This window comes from Papilio polytes, unplaced genomic scaffold (genome assembly GCF_000836215.1).
Source record: "Papilio polytes unplaced genomic scaffold, Ppol_1.0 DF824035.1, whole genome shotgun sequence".
Classification (NCBI taxonomy): domain Eukaryota; kingdom Metazoa; phylum Arthropoda; class Insecta; order Lepidoptera; family Papilionidae; genus Papilio; species Papilio polytes.
The window spans coordinates 646,614-668,948 of NW_013525169.1; the positions used below are offsets into that span (position 1 = coordinate 646,614).

Genomic DNA, 22,335 nt, shown 5'->3' on the forward strand with positions numbered 1-22,335 from the left:
CTGCCTATGGCCAATTAATATGCCATGGTATGGTTTAAGAACAGATTAGTAAATTAAAAAAATCATATATCTTTACTATTATAATAAAGCGTAAACACACACTTCTTTGTAGCTTAAGATGTCAGCAATCACAGCATATTATCGAATAACTCTTTTTTCATAAAAAGCCCTACACTTACGTCACGCTTTAGGCTATATATTTACACGAGATTAAACTTAGGGAGTAAATATTTTGGATAAAAACCTAAAGTGGGAAAGAGACCATAAGTTGCTGCCAACATCAAGGACGCAAGATTGGAATGGTTTGACATCATGTAATTTTGACATTTGCAATTGATAATTTGACAAATGCGAAACAATAAAAGATATTTTTTTTAATTTAATGCGGATGAAGTCGCATGGGATAAGCTAGTTTTAGTAATAAAAATATGGTCGCTTTAGTTTCTTAATTTTTCGAATTAAAGTAGTAACATTAATTTATTAAGTTTGGTCGTCGAGAGAAACGTTGATAAATAATCCTTTATGAAAGCAATTCAAGTAGCGTTCCTCGTAAAAGAACTTTCAAGGAACAAAGATGTTTAGATGGATTGTTATTTCATCAGGATTTATGCCGTAAAAAGTTTTATAAGTGGTAAGTTTTGTAAAAACATCTGTGGTTTTCAACGCGATAATTTTTATTTAACATTAAAACAAAATATTAAATCACAAAAATTGCTATACTCATACATCTTATTTGTCGACTTTGTTTCTCATTATGGTTTAATTCTTATTTGAAAAAAATAGTTCACACATCATAAAGATGGCGGCGTTTAAACCATCCTTTACAAAAAAAATGTTAACAAACATTAATAAATTTAAAACAGACAAATTTAATTATCTCACTATCATAAGAGTAGTACATTAACTTGCTGCAGTCATGTCACATGCAAGACATATGAATGTCGTAAAACAAAACAGAAAAAAAAAACATTTTGTAATTCAACATGTGTCGAGTATGGCGTCAGATGCGTCGGTCAGCCGCAAGCTAACACTAATCTCTTTAGCAATGATTGAATTTTCTTATATCTTTTTTATTAATTGTGCAGGGGACTGGTGTCTTTAACAGGGTGGCGCCCAATATAATGAATTTTTGAGATATGAAACGTAATTTTCAGACATTTCGACATAAAATGAATTAGTTGTGAAATTAAAATGGCTTCTAATTAGATTTTTCAATTTAAAACATAGTTTTAAAATATGCATAGACTAAAAGATTGCACATAGAAGGTCAATGTGTCTTAAAAAAAGACTTTATGGTAACCAAACGTAACCGTGATTTCTACGTAATGCCAATGTCCCAATTAATTTGGTCTCAGAATTAGCTCGTGTATATTCATAAAATTTCCAATTAGAACAGTATTTTAATGGGTCAAACTCGAAATAGGACGTAACGTATTTAATTAACGACATTACGTACGGTTCAAGGAATATTGGTAACGGTTCAAAATATTTGCACAAGTTTTTACCAAACTCGTATTTGCAGAGAGTTTTAAATATATATACATATATGTATATCTATACTATCTATACTAATATTATAAAGAGGAAAGATTTGTATTTTTGTATGTATTGAAATAACTTAAAAACTGCTGGGCCGATTTTAAAAATTCTTTCATCATCAGAAAGGTAATTTATCTGTGTGTAACTTAGGTTATATTTTATTATTACTAATGGTTAGGAACTATTTATAAACAGCGTGTTTCTGGACGCCGGCGTTAAAAATTTACTAAACTTTAACTTTTCTCGGCTTACGCTGCCTAAACCGTTAGAGGTATATAAAAATGATGTACGAAAAAAATTTTCTGTAGAAAAGTCCGCGAAAGCATATATCCATCTTTAACGGTTTTCTTACGATATCCACTTTTTTGCTTACGAAATGAATTAAAAACCGCACACTATTTGCGGTGTTCTTTTATTGGTTTCAATATTAATCCTTATCCAAATATCAATAGAATTTAATGTAGAGTAAAATTGCTCTTTACAGTATTTAAATTGGACTAATAGTTTAGAAGATATCGCGAACACAAACAATAAGGTTAACCGTAAAATCACTTTATAAGCTACGGGGCTTAGAAATTTGGAATCTTGCATCGGTAGATATCTGTGATTACGTAGATTACTACTAAGTTAATACTTTTGGTAATAGGTTGAAAAAAAAGGCGAACGTAAGTTTTGAACTTTCAAATTTCACGCGGACAAAGTCGCGGGCAAAAGCTAGTGTTAAGCAAAATTCAATGTCATTTTTGATTATTTTTACCAAGATTTAGATTGTAAAAATTGTGAATACGTATTGTATTCTATTATGTTAAATAGTATTATTAATCGGTAAGAAATAAACATTAACTAGCTTTCGCCCGGGACTTTATCCCCGTGGAATTAAAAAAATGAGTAGCCTATTTGTTCTTCCAGAATATCCTCTACATCTATACCAAATTTCATCGGAATCCGTTCACCCGTTTAGGCAACAAATTCTAACATTCATCTATCTAAACTTTCACATTTATAATATAATTTACATGTTACATGTATGTATGTTATTAACTAATTAATTCAGGGGTAGACAGAGGATAGAAAAACTAAGAGTTATTAAATCAGATATTTAAAAAAAAACACGTAATTTCATACATAATTTCACCAAATAGATATGACACTGTAAGATCAATATTTGCTTACAGATTGTTACATAACAAATCTAAACATGACCTACATGAAATGTGAATTTATATCATTTTATTATTATATTTCATAATATATATGAAAACTTTCAAAACGAATGCGGCAGACATCGTGTTTGAACTCAATTTCTTGTTACTACTGAGCTTCGACGACCAAATATTTATGAAATACTTTTTAAAATTACATTTACGTAAGTGAGGAGTTTTATAAGAAAGATTTTAAATTTTAATATTATAACATTTTGTTAAATAGTGGACTGTATCTTGGCTGGCATTGGTTGATACATACAAGACTACTCTTGCAGTTTGATGACAACAAAGTACAAGGTCAAATTCAGAATAACTAAATATGTGTTGGCGATTGGCGACTCTGAGCGCACTGGGCGGCGTGGTGTAGGACGCGCGGGGGACGTACGAAGACTGAAAGGGCTTCTCCGCGCGTCTTCCCCGCCGGCGTTGCAGTATGACGCAACATATTAAATTAAAAAAACTTCGCTGCCGAGCCGTGTAAGTAAGCTTAGTTTATAGCTTGAAATTATGAAAATTGTTTTATTGATTACTTTTGTCAAATTCAATTGCAAACGTCAAAATGATATGACATGATGACAAAGTAAGGCAATTTTGCTTCCTTGATGTTAGCAGCAACTTATGGTCTCATTCCCACATTAGGGTTTTTATCCAAAATATTTACCCACTAAGTTTAATGGCGTGAAAATATATAGCCTTAAGCGTGACGTAAGTGTAGGGCTTTTTATTAAAAAAACTATTCAAAAATATGCTGTAATTGCTGACATCTTAGTCAACAAAGAAGTGTGTTTACGCTTTATTATAATAGTATAGATAAAAGGCAAACCAAGTAATTTGACGTCTATTTTACCGCTTTCCACGTCTCTACCGATGCTTTTAAATGGACTTAAAATACTCGAAAAAGTGATAATAAAACGAGTTTTTCTTGTTTCGGAGTTTCTATTTCAGGATTAATCTTATAGTTTAGTCTGCCTTTTTACACAAAAAATACGTACGTAGATATAGCGTGGTACAATCTTCATTAATGTACAGCGTAGTAGTAAACTCGCACATCTCTAGTAAAACTTCCCGATTCAATTTAAAATTTATGACCAACTCGTTAAATTAACAGCCCAACCTATTTCCAATAATAGGTTTATGCCATGATTCACTCAATTGCATGATTACTTTAGTAATTCGTGATAAGTCACTACTAAAATATTCCGGTTATCAAAAGTTAATATCTTTTAAAATAATCTTTTTTAAAAATAATATCTTTTAAAATAATATTTTAAAATGTGTTAATTGTATTTAAATTGTCCATTTCTTTCTTGATGTTAACTAAATGAAATAATCCTCGTTAAATGTTAAAACAGTTATGTTTAGTTGATATTGAAAACCAGTAAAAATACAAAAAAGGCTAACTAAAAGATTCCCGAGAGAAACAAATCCTCTATTATTGAAACTCGGTATATTCTCGATATACGAATTCATGGGACATGCAATTTGTGTGCTGTCGTATTCGGAAATAGGGATTTAGGTGTGTCAAATAAGGTTTAGTTCAAGCTTTCAAAACGATACGTTTTACGCGATCGAACTATTGGTATATACTATGACAATTTAAAGATTTAGGGCTTGTCCCACCAAATTGTAAATTGTCTGATAACAATTCAATGTTGAAAATATGTGATGGAAATATCGGATTTTGTTACCTTCTGACAGTGACGTCATTTTAAAGCAATCTGAGCCTGTATCAGCCAGTATTGGGATAGGCCCTTATTCTTTAGAGATCAGTTTATCCTAACAGTCATGTGACTTTTAACGGCTTTAGTATCTATACTAATGTTATAAAGAGGAAAACTTTGTTTGTTTGATTGTAATGAAATAACTCAAAAAGAACGGAGCCAATTTCAAAAAAATAATTCACCGTTAAAAAGCTACGTCAATGAATAACATAGGTGTGTTTTACATTATTCATTAATTTCACGCGGACGGAGTCGCGGGCGAAAGCTAGTACTAAATAAGGTTAGCATTTTTTGCATTAAGATCTGTCTGCATTAATTTAGTATATTAGAGAATTTTTATTTGAATGAAAGATTAATGATATATGATATAATTGAATTAAAAGTGACGTGAAGTTGTAGACAATCTAAGAAATGAAAGATTTCCTTTACATAAAAGACATTTATAAAAATTGGTGTCAACGTACTCAAGAGATAAGTTCGAATTAGATTCCTTATTTCTGTTTACCACAAACATTGCCAAATAATTACTGTTGTTGGCAATCAATCACAATGATCGATTTCTGACGTATCGCCAAACAAATTGATTGAACTACGAATTCCAAAGGCGGTTTCTCTATTGCTTTCGGTTTTGAGATAAATACGTTTCGTAAAACTTAACTTCGAATTAACTAACTGAACATTTTTAAATTAAATTATTTAAAAAGTGTATTAAACTCTTTTAGCTTTTAATTAAAAAAAACATCAATTTCTTTTATAAAGCTGTTTAACTTTAACAGATTAAATACAGAAATAAAAATTTGAACACTTTCTTACAATATCGACGTATTTACGCTTGTTTTGATCCAATTAGTTTTAGTCAATTCACTGTCAGATTTAATATTTCTGTCCCACAACACCATCAGACAAATTCAGTTGAAGAAAGCTTTTGTCGTTTTGTGGACACTTGTGCTATAGTTTAATTTTTATACGCTTACTAACGTTTTAACTTATTTTCCTTTCGACAAAATGTTTTACGACATTTTTACAACACAACATAAAAATGACATAAATATATCAATGCTAATTTAAAATAATATTTTACGGTGAGCACTTAAAATACTTCAAGATGTCGGCAATATACTGATTGTAAAAATGAATACATGAAAACTTTATTTTGTTATACGTCTGAAAACTTTCGTGATCAGTGTGTACGCAACTGAAAAATTGAAAAAGCGATTCGTTTAATTCGCTTTTTGTCAATCGAATGTTTTGCTGAAACAGTTTACATTTTCGATAACGATTTTTTACACTCAATTTATTGAAACGATAAAACTTTTTTTTTAATTAACTTAATAAGCTTTTCTTATTGAATATTATTAAGAGATTAAATATGAATAGATTATAATATGATTAGTTAGAAATGCATAACTCAAACATTGTCCGCATATAGATAAGGCATTAGTCGTAGTGCAGGCTTAGCTAAAACTAGGTTAAATCGATTGTCTCTCCTATATTATTAACATAAGTTATATTAACAATAAAATATTTAATAGAGTTAATAAAAAAACGAAAATTTTCGACAAGGTACTCATCATCTAATATTAGAATTACTATAATAAGCTAAATTACAATAAGATATGTTGAACCGTTGCAGAATGATTGAGTAAACATTAAAAAACAAAATTAATGAATACCACGGGAACTGTAACTATTCCCGGGATAAAAAGTAGCCTATGTGTTCTTCCAGACTATGATCTAAAACTGTGCCAAATTTCATGGAGATCCGTTCAGCCGTTTAGACTACAAACGACAACAAACATCTAACCATCCATCGTAACATTCGTATTTATAATATTTATATGAAAAGATATGACATATGACTAAAGGATTGTTTAGACCGGTAGTAAAGCTATAAACGATTTTTATCGCTTCCTACTGTTTACAAATGAGGTGTTTATAGTGTAATTCAAACATTTAATCGTCAAATATTTAAAGCATCCTAGTTTTGAGTATGCTAGTTAATTAAAGGTGCGGTCCACTGGCCTTGAGATGTGGCAAATAGAACGGGAAATAACATGACGCTACGCAGGTGTTGTACGTCACACTCCCAGTGGAAAAGCATCGCCGCGTGGCCTTGAACAACTGCTATATCCTTGGTTTATTTGAGTATATCTGAACTAGATGTACGTCACGTGGTAAGATAAATGTAATGTTAATACGTAAGAAGTATTGTTTTGTAATAAAAATAATCGACGTCCTCACCAAGGTTCATAGCATATAACACGGATTATAGAAGAAATTAATGAAATAAAATTCATATTGATTGTATCACACGGCCCTTGACTATTAAATGTAATTTTTGTATTTATTTAAATCTATCTATCTATAGTTATAATAAAATTGGAGTGTCTGTTTGTATTATCAAAGAAAACTTCCAAATTTCGAGAAGATGATGTATTTGCGTTGCTGATAACGAAAATCGCAAAAATTTTTGTCTGTCTGTCTGTCTGGCTGTCTGTCCGCAAGCCGCGTTTGTACCGGGTAATCTCAGAAACGACTAGGCCGATTTCGACCAGACTTTCACTGAAGGGTAGCTGACAAAGATAGGTATATTATAGGTTACTCTTTTTTTAATTCCGCGCTGTTAAAATGGCGTAACGGGTAGTCCGATTTTGATGGGACTTTGGCAGCAAAATAGCTGGTAGATGGTAAATGCATATGTGATAGATGACTGTTTTAAAAAAACGTTAACGTAGTTTGCGGGCGATAGCTCGTGCCATATAAAGTTACCATGATTTATTTGAATAAAGTTAAATTGAGTATATGTAAGATAAAATATAAATTAGCACAATAAAAGGTTTTAAATGACACGTGGGTTTAATGAGACTTCAGTGGGCGAGATAAATCTCTAACGTGTACCTAGTTCTCGGATCACACCCTCGGGAGTTACGAAGTTTATAAAGTTGAACGGTGTGGCCATCAGTTAAATTATTACATTCAGATTTATAGCTTTTTATTATCAGGCTATTTAATGTATTCCTACATAGTCGTTTATAGTTTGTCTAAAAAATTTAGATTAGTTTGACAATTATTTCACATTTAGTAGGGATGGGTTGTGTAAAATCAGTCATGAATCTTATCGATTTTCGATTTTTATTCTTATAGAAGTTGGAATCGATATATTTATATTTATTACTTATGAAATGAAAAAAAAACACTGTTTTCTCAAATTTATAATGACCATAACAAATAATGAGAGTAAATAAATGTTTATTACTACTACAACCGTACGTAATCGAATTGGATTTCGCTATTATTTCTGTCATCACTAATTTCTCTACACTATAATCAACACTAGAATTGTCCTCTTAATTAGTTAATATGAAAATCATAATCTTAGTTGAGTTCGATAATTATTTAAACCGAAAATCGATAAATCAAAATTGTTCGCTGTGTGGTTGATTCGTCACTATGATACCTGTCTATTAAGTATTGCATTTATCTTCAAACAAATTTAATTCGATACTTCATATGCATCATTTATCAAACTAATCTATCTTATTTAGACAAACTATAACAGATTTTATTTAATTTAATCTTTTTTTATATATCACAGTATAAACCTCGATAAGTTAACGTTCAAGAGAAAAAAAATATTTTAAGTTATAGAGGTTATAAGTTATCCATCGTCTATGTTAGGGATAGGTAAATATAAAGGTAGATATATGCATATGCAAGTATGTACCTTTGTTCCTATTTATACTCGAATGCGCCAAAATGCGTCTAATTTTCCAGACCATCTGATTTATTCTATATGTTATGGATGTCAGGACTTAATCAATGGATACACCTGAATGACCCAAATAATTCTGTTTTCCACCACAGTTATTGTTACGCAAGGCATTTTCTTCCATATATTTCACAAACGAATCTTGACAGAAGTATGAAAAATATAACTGAAACCGGGAAAATAGAACACGCTATGTAGGACACCGTCTGGAAAAGTTTGGTTGTCATTTTCCAGCTGACACCAAATTTTTCATTAGAGTATGAAACGAAAATATGGTGTAAAAATGCAAGCTATGTTTTTTCATAAACTTCATAATTAAAATAGCTGGTAAATGCAAGAGCTGTTATTAGGCCAATAAAACACCGGAAAAGCCAAATTATTGTTTTTTTATTTGATCAGTTTCTAGTTTTATTTTAATTAAGTTATCGTTAAAATATTACGTAAACTGCTTAAAATGGTTTACTTAAAATAACAATGTTATACTTTTGAAAACCATTAAATTTGATTATCAAGAGTTTAAAAAAAACATATGCTTAGTTTAAGTGACCACACGTGAACATTAAACAGCGTTTAAATTCTATCCCTACAAATAGGGCTGGAAGCTAGAGCTATAAAAATAAAATTTATTTTAGTTTTATTACTGTAGGTAACGTCGTGTGAGATCTTCAAACAATAGAACCAATTCGAGACTTGGACCGATTCCACTTGCTTTGTTTATTCTATTGAAATTTAAACTTATGTATAAATAAACCATTTAATTATTTATCAACGGATACATTCAACCTTGAGTATTGTAATGGTCGTAGTCACATGCCGAAAAATGTAATTTGCTTTGCGTACACTACAAATTGTCTGTGGAAAAGATTTTTTTTTATATCAGTACTTAGTACACAGTTTTTACGTTACAAAAGAGTATAAAACATACTGCATAGAGTTTGTGAAAGGTTAAGTCATTTAAGAGCGCGCACATCTTCAACTTAACTATCACTTAACTGTTTAATTAGGCTTTATTTCCTATTAGCTATACGGAGGTGCGCACACAACTCCATTTTTAGTTGTGCAACAAAACAGTTGAATTGGCTGCGAAACAATCGACAACCGCACAGCAGTTGTTCGATGGATTAGTCAAATGCGTTTGTTTTAAAAATACTTTTTATAGTAAAAACAAACAACGTAAGATAATAAATGAGATTCCTCCTGAGTATGTGACTATATTTGTCTCTATCGTACATCGATTGTGCTCGGGATCGTGTTTGTATTTGATTTGTTCCTCGTAATGAAAGAATATAAATAGAACTGAGAAAACCGTACGGATTTGTTTTTGGAATATATGTTGCAGCTATATCCTTACATTTCTAAGGGGTGAATATCTCAGTATTATTAAATGATCACGGTATCGTTGGGCTGTCCGTAATGGTATAAGGGTATGAAGCGTAAGCCTTCACAATAAGTGTAACATCTCAAGGTCACTTGAAGGACAATGTAGAGAGCAATGTCCGAAGTATCTCAACGAGATAGAATCAGTTCCGAGATCATCAATTGCAGGATTTAGGTAAGCTCTATTGACTATGGAATTTTTATATTAAATACAAACTAAAAAATAACCCACAAAACGAGTGGAGCCCATTATTTTAATAATAGGCCTTTTTACAATATTTAAAATCTACTTAGAACGTAAAGCTGCTAATCATTCTATTTAGTTATCTTAGAGGCTGATATTATTTCTTTTTTTTTTCAATCCAAGGCAATCGATCCAACGAACTTTACGTTCACAAACATACGGAGTCAGGGACTCAAAGTGCCCTCGTATCGTGAACAAACACGTGTGGTTTTCGCAAAATATTTGTGCTGTAAACGCAGTAAATTGAGAATCGTGCTCATTCAAGCGGAGCTTCTACGAAAAATTCGATACTTAAACAAACGTATGTAAACAGCGGTAACGATGCATCCTTAGAGACTGAAGAGAGAAATTGACATTTTATAAAAAACTATGTTATCTCGCCGTTGTTAATGTGAATAGAAGCTGGACGAAAATCTTCTAACTACATCAATCGTAACACGCATTTTAGTCCCCATATCTGTAGTGTTACAAAATAATAGAAACGGAAGTAGTAGTGGGAGGTAGTTTTATAAAAGTCATTGCAAGGATTGAAGCGCCCTTAGTCGCTAAGTCAGTTGCATTCAGTCGCTCAGTCGCTAACAAGCTCTCTAGTCGTCAGTACCTCAGTCGCTCAGTAGCCCAGTACATTTCTACTCGTCACCACGGAACGTTCGATATCTTTTACGTAGGTGTCTTAGTGTATTCGTCTTATAGTAATTCACCTATATTGCTCATATTACCGCTAGACTATCATATTTTTTAAAAAGTCATTCGTATCGAAATTTATAACAGTAGTTAATTGTATGTTCTGTTTTTTATTGATCAAGTTACTTTATTCACACTTACATGCCTTTTATGGAACCGTAAGTAGAAAATGATACTTGTTTTACATCTGTTTTGTTAAAACGCCTGCAAACGCTGATGTCAATTCATATTTTCTCACTTGTTAAAATATGTACGTTCTTTTAAATAAAATCATTTTATTTTATCGCACAATTGTTGCGTAAACCGTCTTAGATGTTCAAAAAATGTTTCGTTACTTTGTTTTTATTGTTTAGAGAATTTTATTGTTAAGATTAACATAGCCATTTATTACTAAACCATTATTCGTGCGCTTTAACCGTGAACGATCTTTTCTTAACCAGTTTCTTTGTATGAGTACTAAAGTGTCCTAATTGACGTCATAATTATTAAAACTATTCAACACTAGCTTCTGCACGCGACTACGACCGCGTGGAGTTAAAAGAAAACAAAAATCTACGTGTTCTTCCAGACTATCCTCTACGTCCATACCAAATTTCATCGAAATCCGTTCAGCTGTTTAGGCTACAAACTCTAACAAACATCCATCCATCCATCCATCTAAACATCTTCGCATTTACAATATTAGTAATTAGTAATTTTATAACATTTAACAAAGTCGAAATATAGATTTTTTTTCAATAAGGGCAAGATATTTTTGTTATAAATTTATTATGACAGTTAATTTCCCACGCATCTACAAAACATGCGTTATGTCAAAATTTGATCAACGATTTATTTATTCAGAAAAATTATCCTACTAATAATACTGATTATTATAATAAAATTATCCGATTCCTAGATTTATCTCAGAATACATCTACCTTACTAATATTAGAAATGCGAAAGTTTAGACGGATGGATGTTTGTTAGTAGCCTAAACTCCTGAACGGATCTCGATGAAATTCGGCATGGATGTAGAGGATAGTCTGGATGAACACATACGCTACCTCTTTTGTTTTTTTAAATCCCACGCGGAGGGAGTCGCGGGCGAAAGCTAGTGTAACATAGTTTAATTAGATTAGTATCTATTGCTTTAAACACTCCCTGATGAACGAATTGACATACCTGTGTTTTTTTTTAAAATAAAAATAGAGATTCATGTCACCGTTGTTACCATATTTTGTTATAACCCACTATCTTTGTTCATTCTTTAACAATGTTTATTAGAAACGTTAAATAGGTTACTTTGGTTTACGACTAAGTATCCGTGCTCAAGACTACGATGTCTTCCACGCTACAACGCTTTTATTATGTTAAGTTCATCTAGTAGCTTTCATGGTAATAGTTGTAGCGTAGTGAACATTTTATGTTATTTTATCGCACTCTGGCATAGAAAATAAAGTACATACGTACTCATAACAAAATAACCATGTTTCATAGGGTTTAAAACTAGCTGTTCCTGTGCGCCTTTATCCGCACGAAATTATAAAAAGTTACTGTCAGATAAGGGAACAAAATCCGATATTTCCATCACATATTTTACACGTTAGATTGTTAGCAGACAATTTACTATTTGTTGGGGCACATCCTTAGTATACCACTCAATTTTTTTTTCATTATAATAAATGGGGGCAAACGAGCGGCGTGAACACCAAGGTGGTCAACGACGCCCAAGGACATCCGCAACACCAGAGGAACTACAGATGGGTTGCCGTTCTTTATTTTAAAACCAGAAATTAAAAGAATCCTCTTGCATCATATCCAGAAATAACCATTTTAAAATCTTTAAAAGTTAAATACAGTTTAAAAACTTTTACAATAAAAAATACAACCTACTCAGCAAGTCAACGTGAAAATGTAAAGGCGTCGACAAAAACAAGCGAGACTTTCTTACCTCACGTCGTAATTTTCAGACATGTACACTTCAGACTATTGTACTTGTGTATTGTTTATTATGAAAACTACCAAACTTAAGACATTCCTTTATGCAAATTTCTTTTGTTTAAAATGCTTTCAAACTAAGGCTGCTTATATTTTATATCAAAACTTTTTAATAACAATTTTTATTCGAAATATATTTTATAGTTTAAACTTTTATAAGTAACATTCAAAACTATTTGAGTAAAAACAAATTTAAGTAATCAAATGTACTGCGGTTTGTGAAAAATAATATCTACCCGCGACTTCATTGGCGCAAAAAATATACCATGGTAGACGGCGAAGAAAATAGTACTCTTCAAATAAAAAAGATAGGTCACTATCTAACTCACATCCTTCGAATGAAACCTTCTTGTAAACACTTTTCAGGTTAAAAAAATCAAGATACATTAATTTTGATACTGTTATGCTGGGTTTCTGAAGTTTCTATTTATTTCATCATTATCTAGTGATGCATTAGTGTTGGTTTACCTGTTTCAATAGAGTAAAATTTAAGTTACGTAGTTCTCAAACACATTTCTTGAAGTTATCGAACCAAAAACACTAACTAAATGGTTATACGTCGCTGGGAAACCGGGCATAAAAGTGTTAGTATTAACTTTAATTTAATCGGTCCATTTTATTACAGTCACATCTAAATTTCAATTACTTTTGTTAATCCGAGCTATAGCCCGGCCGCTTGTCCGAATAATCCTCGGATTTTGGCTATTCCAATAAATGTATTAAAATCATCCCTAAATTTGACAGTAAACAATACATTAAAGTTTTAAAAGCCTAACTAAGCTTGCAATATATCTTTATGTAAAACTAGATATCGCCCGTAATTTCGTTCGCGTGGAATTTGCCTATGTTTTCTTCCAGACTATCCTCTACTTCTGTTCCAAATTTCATCGAAATCGGTTATGCGTTTAGCGCTACAAACTGTAACAAACATCCATTCATCCATCTAAACTTTTATATAAAAATCAGTACGATGTTTAATTTAATAGGTGCGTATGATAAAAGTTATATAGTTACTTTTCTAGTTTTAAAATTTGACATAAGTAAGAAGAAAATGATGAACAGATATGAGATTTACAACCAAGGTTACTTATAAATGTGCTTAATACGTCTACAGCTTGATCTTTGATTAGTAAATTAGCATGTATGTACGTAAAGAAAATATTGTATATTGACCTAATATTTTTATATAACACATTTACTTTTATAAGTTAACTATAACATGTATCTACATATGTCTTACTTCTTCATCATCAACTCGCCCTTGTCCCTTATGGAGGGTCGGTACAGTATGTGCTGCTTTTCCATACATCTCTATCAGCCGTCATATCTGAATCCACTCCTTTCTTAAGCATATCCTCTTTCACACAACCCATCCATACTTTCTTCGGTCTTCTTCTTTCTTTGTAGCCATCCACTGTCATTTTAACACTTTCTGGTATATGTCCCCATCGTCAAATGTATTACTTCTTACTAATAATAAAAATGCGAAAGTTTTTATGGATGGATGTTTGTTATGAGTAGCCTAAACGCGGATTAATTCCACGCGGAGTCGAGGGCAAAAGCTAGTCTTTACCAAAATTTATATTTTACATTGTGTTGCATGCATGCTTAAAGTTAAACGTACTTAGTATTCGGCATACGTAACTGCACACATTAAAGTAAGAAATGCCAAAGAAAGATTTGAGACATAAAAGCGGTGTGGTCGTAAAAAAATGACGATTATTAATGGAATCAACAATTGTGGTTTTATTGCTCTGTCTCGTGATTCAAATTTGATTCATCAATAAAAAAATAGTTTGTTAGAGTTTTCTAGTCTAAACTGCTGAACGGATCTGGATAAAATTTGCCATAGATGAAGTGGATAATCTCAAAGAAAATATGAGCTACTTTCTTTTGTTTTATTAATACCAAGCGGAAGCAGTCGCGGGCGAAAGCTAGTGTATTATAATTGCATAACAGAAGATAATTATATTATTTCAATTATGTTACTAATTAGTCTATAAACTAGACTGTATGTTTATAAAATGTGAAGCAGAAATTTCTCGGAAGCAATACCCAATTAAATTGCAATATAATATTTATAACTGATATCATAGTCCACACTAATTTGTTCTCATGAATACGGCCTCTATGACGTTCTATATTACTCAATATTTGATTAGCAAATAAACATACTTTAATTGGTCCAACATACATTTCTTATGTAGTTTACAAACTATATCGTACTTACAGCTTACTAACTGTCGTCCGCGATTTATTCCACGAGGAATTAAAAAAGTACTAAAAGCTTGTGCTCTTCCAGACTACGTCTATGCCAAATTAGATACGTAGTAACAGGACTACCCTTGACTTCTTTTTCTTATTTTCAAATGATATGTCAGATTCGCGAAGTCTTGAAGCGTAAAGCTCTATAAGGAAATTATACGTTTGAACTGCATTATTAATTCACCAACCGTTGCACGCGACTTCGTCCACGTAAAATTAAACATTGTATAAAAAAATATATAGCCTATGTTACTTAGTAACAACGTAGCTTTTTAATAGTGGAAGATTTTTTAAAATCGGCCCAGTACTTTTTGAGTTGTTTCAATACATACAAAAATACAAAATACAATCATTCCTCTTTATAATAATAGAATAGATTATAACGACTTTCCTATCGTAAGATTTAAACCGTTAATTGCCTGCTTGGTTTAAATCTGTATAAAGTTAATTTAGCTAGTACATATATAGCTATTTTTGTTTAAATGCATATAGCGATGGCTTCACGTTGAATGTATTATATCAGTTAGCAAGCTATTCGCTATCCGAGCAACAGGCACGTACGGAATCTTGATCGAGCAAATACTCACCGTTGTGAATAAATATATCTTATCACAGATACAAAAGCACGCAGATATCATGGCAAAGTCCACAATCCGTACATCACTTGTTCCTACTCTGTATGTATGTAAGTGAATTTAAAATAAATAAAAGTTTTCCAAATTATTTACGTTTAAATATTCTTAGAAAATAATGTTCCAGAGAAAGGTTTACACCATCTTGCATTTCAAAAGAACGCTGCGACTCACCGAAATAACACGACTCGTTTTATAGGAATTTTTTACGCGTCCTAATACGGATGCTGCTTGAATACCGGACAGCACGTGTTTTGTTTTCAATAAACTCCTATCAACAATATTACAATGATCAACACAAATTAAGTTATTTATGCCTTGAACAAACGTATACGCATTTTAATAGTAATACTGTTTTTGCTAAGTAAATATTAGGTATAATCGAGTCCCTTAAGGACTAAATTCACCTCTAACAACACGCAATTACAACAGAAGTGGGACTGGTACCTCAGCATTTAATATTAATCTAAGAAATATAAAAATATATTCCGTATTTATTCTTATTCGTTCGTGAAGTGAAGTAGTGCATTGTTGGTTGAGGTTGAGATTGAAAATTTTAATTCAATTTAAGTGAGACTCCGTAGTCGACTGTACCTAATCTTGGATAAATCTAACAGAATATAGAAAAAAACATTCTCAGAGTACGCTGTCTAATGTTATACACGAACAGATGTCCACGAATCGGTTTCAAGTTATGAGATTTTTTTGCAAGACAATATATTTTATATTTTCACGCATATGCTTCTTTACTACAAAGTAAGGCCAATCGCCAATAGCCCAATGGTTAGGAGTACGGATTTCCGATCACGTGGTCGAGGGTTCGAATCCCGCTATTCGTCTACTGTTTATACCATATCCTAGCACAAGCTTAGAGCTTAGTTGGAATGGTAATTAACAAAAACAAAAAGAATTCGTACCATATATATATATAGGTTAAGTTTAATATTCCACGAATTCACAAAAGAATTAGAATAGGAGCCATATCCATACAGTATTTTAAAAATCGTTTGAAATAACTGATTTTTGACACAATTGCTAACTGGAATACCAAATCAATTGTGAAATCTAAATGCCATTATGACCAGCGTATGTTCGCACAAAAGGGAGGTCATTGACATCTACAAACTAATATATCAAGTCGATGTATTTTGCAAATAGATATTTATTGAATCAAAAATGTAAACTTTCAAGAAAGTTGCCTGGACTTTAGTCTGTCTCGTTAGTAGTTCGCAGTCGTTGCCTTTGCGAAATTCAAATTTAGCGAAACGTTCGCCATAAATTTAAAGTTAAAAAGTAATACGTCACGGGAATACGGATCGGGGGAACACACACGGAGGTTAACGAATGTAAATTTAGTGAAACGACGCTGATTACGTTTCAAAGTTTACATTTGTTGGAGTTAAACGCACTCTATGTAACCTATGATAAGAAAATACAGCTGTCCAAGTTTTATATCCAAAAAAAGCAAGCATTATTCATTGTGATCGATAGTTTTTTGTTTTAAAAAAAAGAATCCAATTGTATGAGACAGAGTTTCCCAAACTATGGGTCCCGAGCCACTGGTGAGTCGCGAGCGAAAATTGAGTGGGTCCCGCCTGTAGGACGACACACTGAGCCACCTGGCCGGACGTTTTGAATTGAATCAAATTGAAATAATATTGAAATAACCTTTTTTTTCGGTGTAATAAATTAATTAAGTAATAAAAAAATGATAAAACCCTTAACGATTAAATTTCATTGAGGTGGGTCTTGAGTTGTTGAACTTTCATTAGATAGGTCGTTTCGTAGCCCAGGCAACTTTGGGAACCGCTGGTATAAGATTTTATAAGTACTTGTTATTACTAAATCAAAACACAATACTAATCGATTTAAACTTTTAAACAATAAATGTAAATGTAACTAGCAATATTAATTTTAACACTGCACTAGAGATCTCGTCAGGAATGCTCGCGAATATTCCAATCCTTCTAATGACATTGACAGCTGTCAGCTCAGAACGTGACGTTTATGCCGACAATCTAGTGTGGCATCAATTCTAGAGCACGGTACTAATTTTCTTCTTAACAAAACAGTGGAATAGATAGACAGTTTTGTACCCAAATCCTCTTTGTGGCTCCTGCTTTGTTATATCAATAAGAAACAGTATTCGAGATCTAATTTCTTAAAACAATACAGCTGAGACCTAATATGTTAGTTTATATCTGAAGTTGTGGAATTAATCCGGTTGTCAGATGAGGTTGGCTCAATGTGTAACGAAACAATAATATAGATCCAACAATGACCGTTTGTTCAGTCTAAGGGTACTCATTTAGACCTATTAGCAATAACTCAATGTATTAATTTGTGTCTTCAGAATTGATGAATTTTAGATAAATTGAGATGAAGGAAAGAATAAACGTAAAAAAAGGAATCGAGATAGAATGTTGACTAGAGGAATACTTAGCGTTTGACGACGTTTACTAGCTAGGGTTTTAAGATCGATTTAAAGTGATATTTAAGTTATTAAGACGGCGTTTATCAAACTATTTAGTGTAAATAGTTGTATTCTTTTAGCGTTATGCGAAATGAGTAGAATAACACTCCCGCTCGTCCTTCAATAGTTATTAACTTGAGAACCAAGGTACCTTCTTTCATGTCTAGATTTTAAGTGTACAAAGCATAATTGTAAAGCGATTACATCTTGAATAATCCTAGTCATTGACTTATTAGAATCTAACAGAAAAACATCATCTTAAATTTGTAATATATTGCGTTTTATGTAGGTTCGTGTAACCTAACGTCAGTTGTTTTAATAAATCCGTTTGAGTACAGCTATTAAGTGCATTTTTATGTGGTATTTTAAAATGTGACGAGTAAAATTTGTCCTCTACTATCGAAGCGCAGCATGTGTATTGTCGGTCCGTGTCTATTAATAATTGTTCGCAAGGAGCGCACACCGCTGCGGCGCGATCACATCCGCGACGTGCGCAGATGCCCTAACACTCTTTGATGTGCCGACAAATATGATGCTGACATTCAACCAAATGAGAACTTGTTATAAAGATGTTACACGTTTTTTTATGCCAGTACTTCAAACATGATTTATGACTAAATTTTTCTTCCACAAGTACTGTTACATCGATCTTTTTTTATACCCCGAGGAGAGCCCTTCGAGTACCTGCTGCTGTCTCTAATGCAGCAATCTTGTTATCGTTAGGTTATTTTTAAAGCAATCTATGAGTTTTAACCGTTAACTTGGCAGAATTTTATTTTTTCGAATATCAAAATAATATTCATAGTACTTAACCTTGATGACCCAAGGTGTTTAGATAAAAAAATTGATGTATCTCTACAGATACACTAACAAGAAAAGGGTTAACAAAATGTTTAACTACTTATTATGACAATAAGTAGTTAAATTCAATTTAATTATAATTCTGATTACCATTAACATTAATAAATAAATAACATAAATAAAAACCAATTTCATTAGCATAATAACTGCGAGAATTTAAATGGACGGATGCCTGTGTCAGTCTGTAGCCCAAACGGCTAAGACGATCTCGATGAAATTTGATGAAATTTGACATAAACGTAATGGACAGTCCGGAAGAACATCGATGTTAGAGAATTTAAATTTCTAATTGTTACAGGTAAGGACATTAATGTAACTATTATTTAAAGTAAGATTTCTCAGCTCACAGATAAAGTAAAATTTAGCTTTAAAAAAACTTAAGAACCTTTTTATACGTGTACTAGCTACTGTAATATATATTCAATTTTTTTTATAAAGATGTCAAAGTAATCAAATAAATAAAAAAGTTAGAAACCACGTGAACACATTCAAAAGCTTTTAATATCCAAGGTAATTAAATTGAACAAAACCGTAGCTTTAACTTTAATAGGTTAAGTTACAAAGACTATCGTCCACATCAAATTAGGCTCCGGGGGATGGTCTATAAAATCATTGCAACAACCTAACTCACTAAAGAGCAATTTGTTCTTCCCACGGCGAAGTTTTAAATTCCGATTGTTCTTCGGAAAGCTTTTCATGTCAAGAGCTCGATTTACGTGATAAAAAATGTAAACATACTTCAAGCTTTTAAAAAGAACTTTCTATTCACTTAACTGTAGTAGGAATTTACGCTACTTTTTAAAATTTAAAATCTATGTCTATACATCTATAGTGATATTATAAAGAGGTAAGATTTGTATATTTGTACGTATTGAAGTAATTTAAAAACTATTGGGCCGATTTTAAAAAATCTTTCACCGTTGGAAAGATAATTTATCAGTAAGTAACGTAGGCTGTTTTTGCAGATATTTTTAATTGCGTTTAGGTTTATTTTAGGATATGATCCCCGACAATAGTTAAAAAGATTTGACCCCATGACCACGAGGTCAGATATACGTCAACTTAAGGCATTTAGTAGACTAAAGTTTTGCTAATATTTTTAATGGTAGTAATTAAATTACGATAATATAAGATTTAAAACTTTGGTTAATGGTTGAATAATGTTTGTTTTGTTTCTATGGCTTTCGTAGAATTTCTACTCTTTATTCTATTACCCAGTCTATGTACTAGCCGTACATATGTACACGTTAGTCACAGGTGCTTTTAGTCTTCATAGAGTAATTACTTAGTCTAATCTATTTCTTCTATCAAGGATACAATCTATCACAATGCTAATAACAATTTTCATTCTTCGTCTTTGTTAGATAATGACTAGGTCATTGTCTGTTATATCCTTGGAAATGTTGAATAAGAATCTATACACATAATTAAATTGAAGTGTCTGTAATATAAGAAGAAAAATCTTTTTGTCTGTTTGTTTGTCCGCAAGCCGCGTTTGTTCTGGGTAATCTCTGAAACGGCTGAGCCGATTTTGACCGGACCTTCACTGAAGGGTAACTGGTATAGACAGGAAGGTTTTTATCTTAATATTGCGAAGACGAAATCGCGGACAACAGCTAGTATTACATAAAAACATCATTTTTCATCATAAAGTATATCACATATGTACAAGACGGGACTTTCAGTGATGATTTCTTATGTTAAATCTTACTCTAGAAAGGTGACAAATATACTCGTTTGCTTATTAATCCATATTGGTCAACGTACCATGGTTTAAGCAAATCACAGACAGCTGAAGTTATTATTGATTCAAAATTCTCAGGTCAAGGTCGTGCGCGGATCGTATTAATGAGGGCGATAATAGACCGACCTCTATAACAATTAAAAGAAGACAATTCAATAGTCGTTCATAACATAATGACGGTCATGTTTTTTAAAATGCTGCTAGTTATCATAGGAACGACAAAGCTAATTATGCAAAAAACAGTTTGACTAAGTACTTGTCGCTGCCCTAGTGTATGTATTTATTACTAGTTGTTTCTCGCGAATTCGCCGGCGTTTAATTAAAAAAATATACCCTTTGTTACTCACAGATAAAATACCTTTCTAACGGAGGTAATTTTATAAATCGTCCCAGTAGTTTTTGAGTTATTTCAATACATACAAGAATGAAAATTTTTCTTTATTTTAATATTATTAGTGTAGATTGTTGAATCTTTGTAGTAAAAGAAATAACAAACCTTAATCAAATGTGTTTCTTGATTTCCTTACGCGGATTATTGAAGTGTCGTAACGTTTGCAATAACAATTATTAGAGGCGTTACATGGCCGTGAAATATCAAATAATCATTGACAATTATTTACTTATACGATTTCGTAACGTGATATTTATTTATGTAATTTATTATACGATTTACGTAGCTTAATAATTAGTATGAATAACTGTTACCTAGTCTATTCTCGAAACATTTAAAAAATACTGTAATTTTACGGTAATAAGATTTGTAATCGAATAATTGAGAAAGTAATCTTACTTCTTACTAATCTTACTAATATTATAAATGCGAAAATTTAAATGAATAGATGGATGGATGTTTGTTAGAGTTTGCAGCCTAAACGGCTGAACGGATCTCGATGAAATTTGGCATAGATGTAGAGGATAGTCTGGAAGGACATATAGTCTATTTACTTTTGTATTTCTAAACTCCTCGCGGACGGAGTCGCGGGCAAAAGTTAGTAGATAAGATACTATTTTAATTTAGCGACAACACAGGATTCAATATTTAAAAGTTTATTGAAATACACTTATTGTGATAAATGAAATATAAGACAGAGATAAGATTGTTTCTTTTACGCAAACATCAACAAAAAAGATAAATTTAAAATATTACAACAGCAACTTTCAATATCCGGTAAACGGTATGGGCTTTACTTTTGTTATAAAACAAAATTAAATCACGAAGAGTAAAAAACATCTAATAAATGAGTGTTGCATTTTTATCTTTTTCGTATAGAGACAATATTAAATTTTATGAAAATAAAACTTCGTTCATTTCATGATTGATGAAAATTGCAACCTAAAGTAAACATTAACTACAGTAGAATAACAAAAAACAAATGTGAAGCAAAACAACGTACAAATTATAATGTAACAATATTAATGAACATGCAACAAAATTACCGTTTCGCTGAATATGAAGTTGCTATTTCGATGCGTTCCTTATTCGTGCACAACTTCCGGCCGCTGGCCGCAGGATGCCGCCAGTCAAAACAAACTCACTCCTCACCTACGTTTCAAACTCTAATTGTTTTTCAAACACTGCGTGTTAACAAAAGTAAGAATTACGTGCTCGTGTGTTTCTACAATCACTGTGTTTATAAACCACGTCAAAGCCAGAGAATGATAATTCAAAATTTATCTCTAAATAATAGTAAGTCGAATAAAGTCACTGAAATAAATCATTAAACACATTTAGACTTGAGTATAATAATGTTTGATTAAAGTTAGAGTATTATATTTCGAATCGATGTTATTTACGCGATGCCGCGTAAAATTAGAAGTCAGTAATCGTACACGACCGCCCT

General features: G+C 31.9%; 1 protein-coding gene across 1 annotated transcript in view; it reads right to left on the bottom strand.

Moving 5' to 3' along the window:
• Positions 1 to 22,329, bottom strand: part of LOC106100875 (G-protein coupled receptor moody) — a 44,354-nt gene extending 22,025 nt beyond the window's left edge. Inside the window, exon 1 of the mRNA XM_013279940.1 lies at positions 21,932 to 22,329. The gene's annotated coding sequence lies outside the window, so the exon portion shown is untranslated. The remainder of the gene's footprint in view (positions 1 to 21,931) is intronic.
• Positions 22,330 to 22,335: the final 6 nt, after the last annotated feature.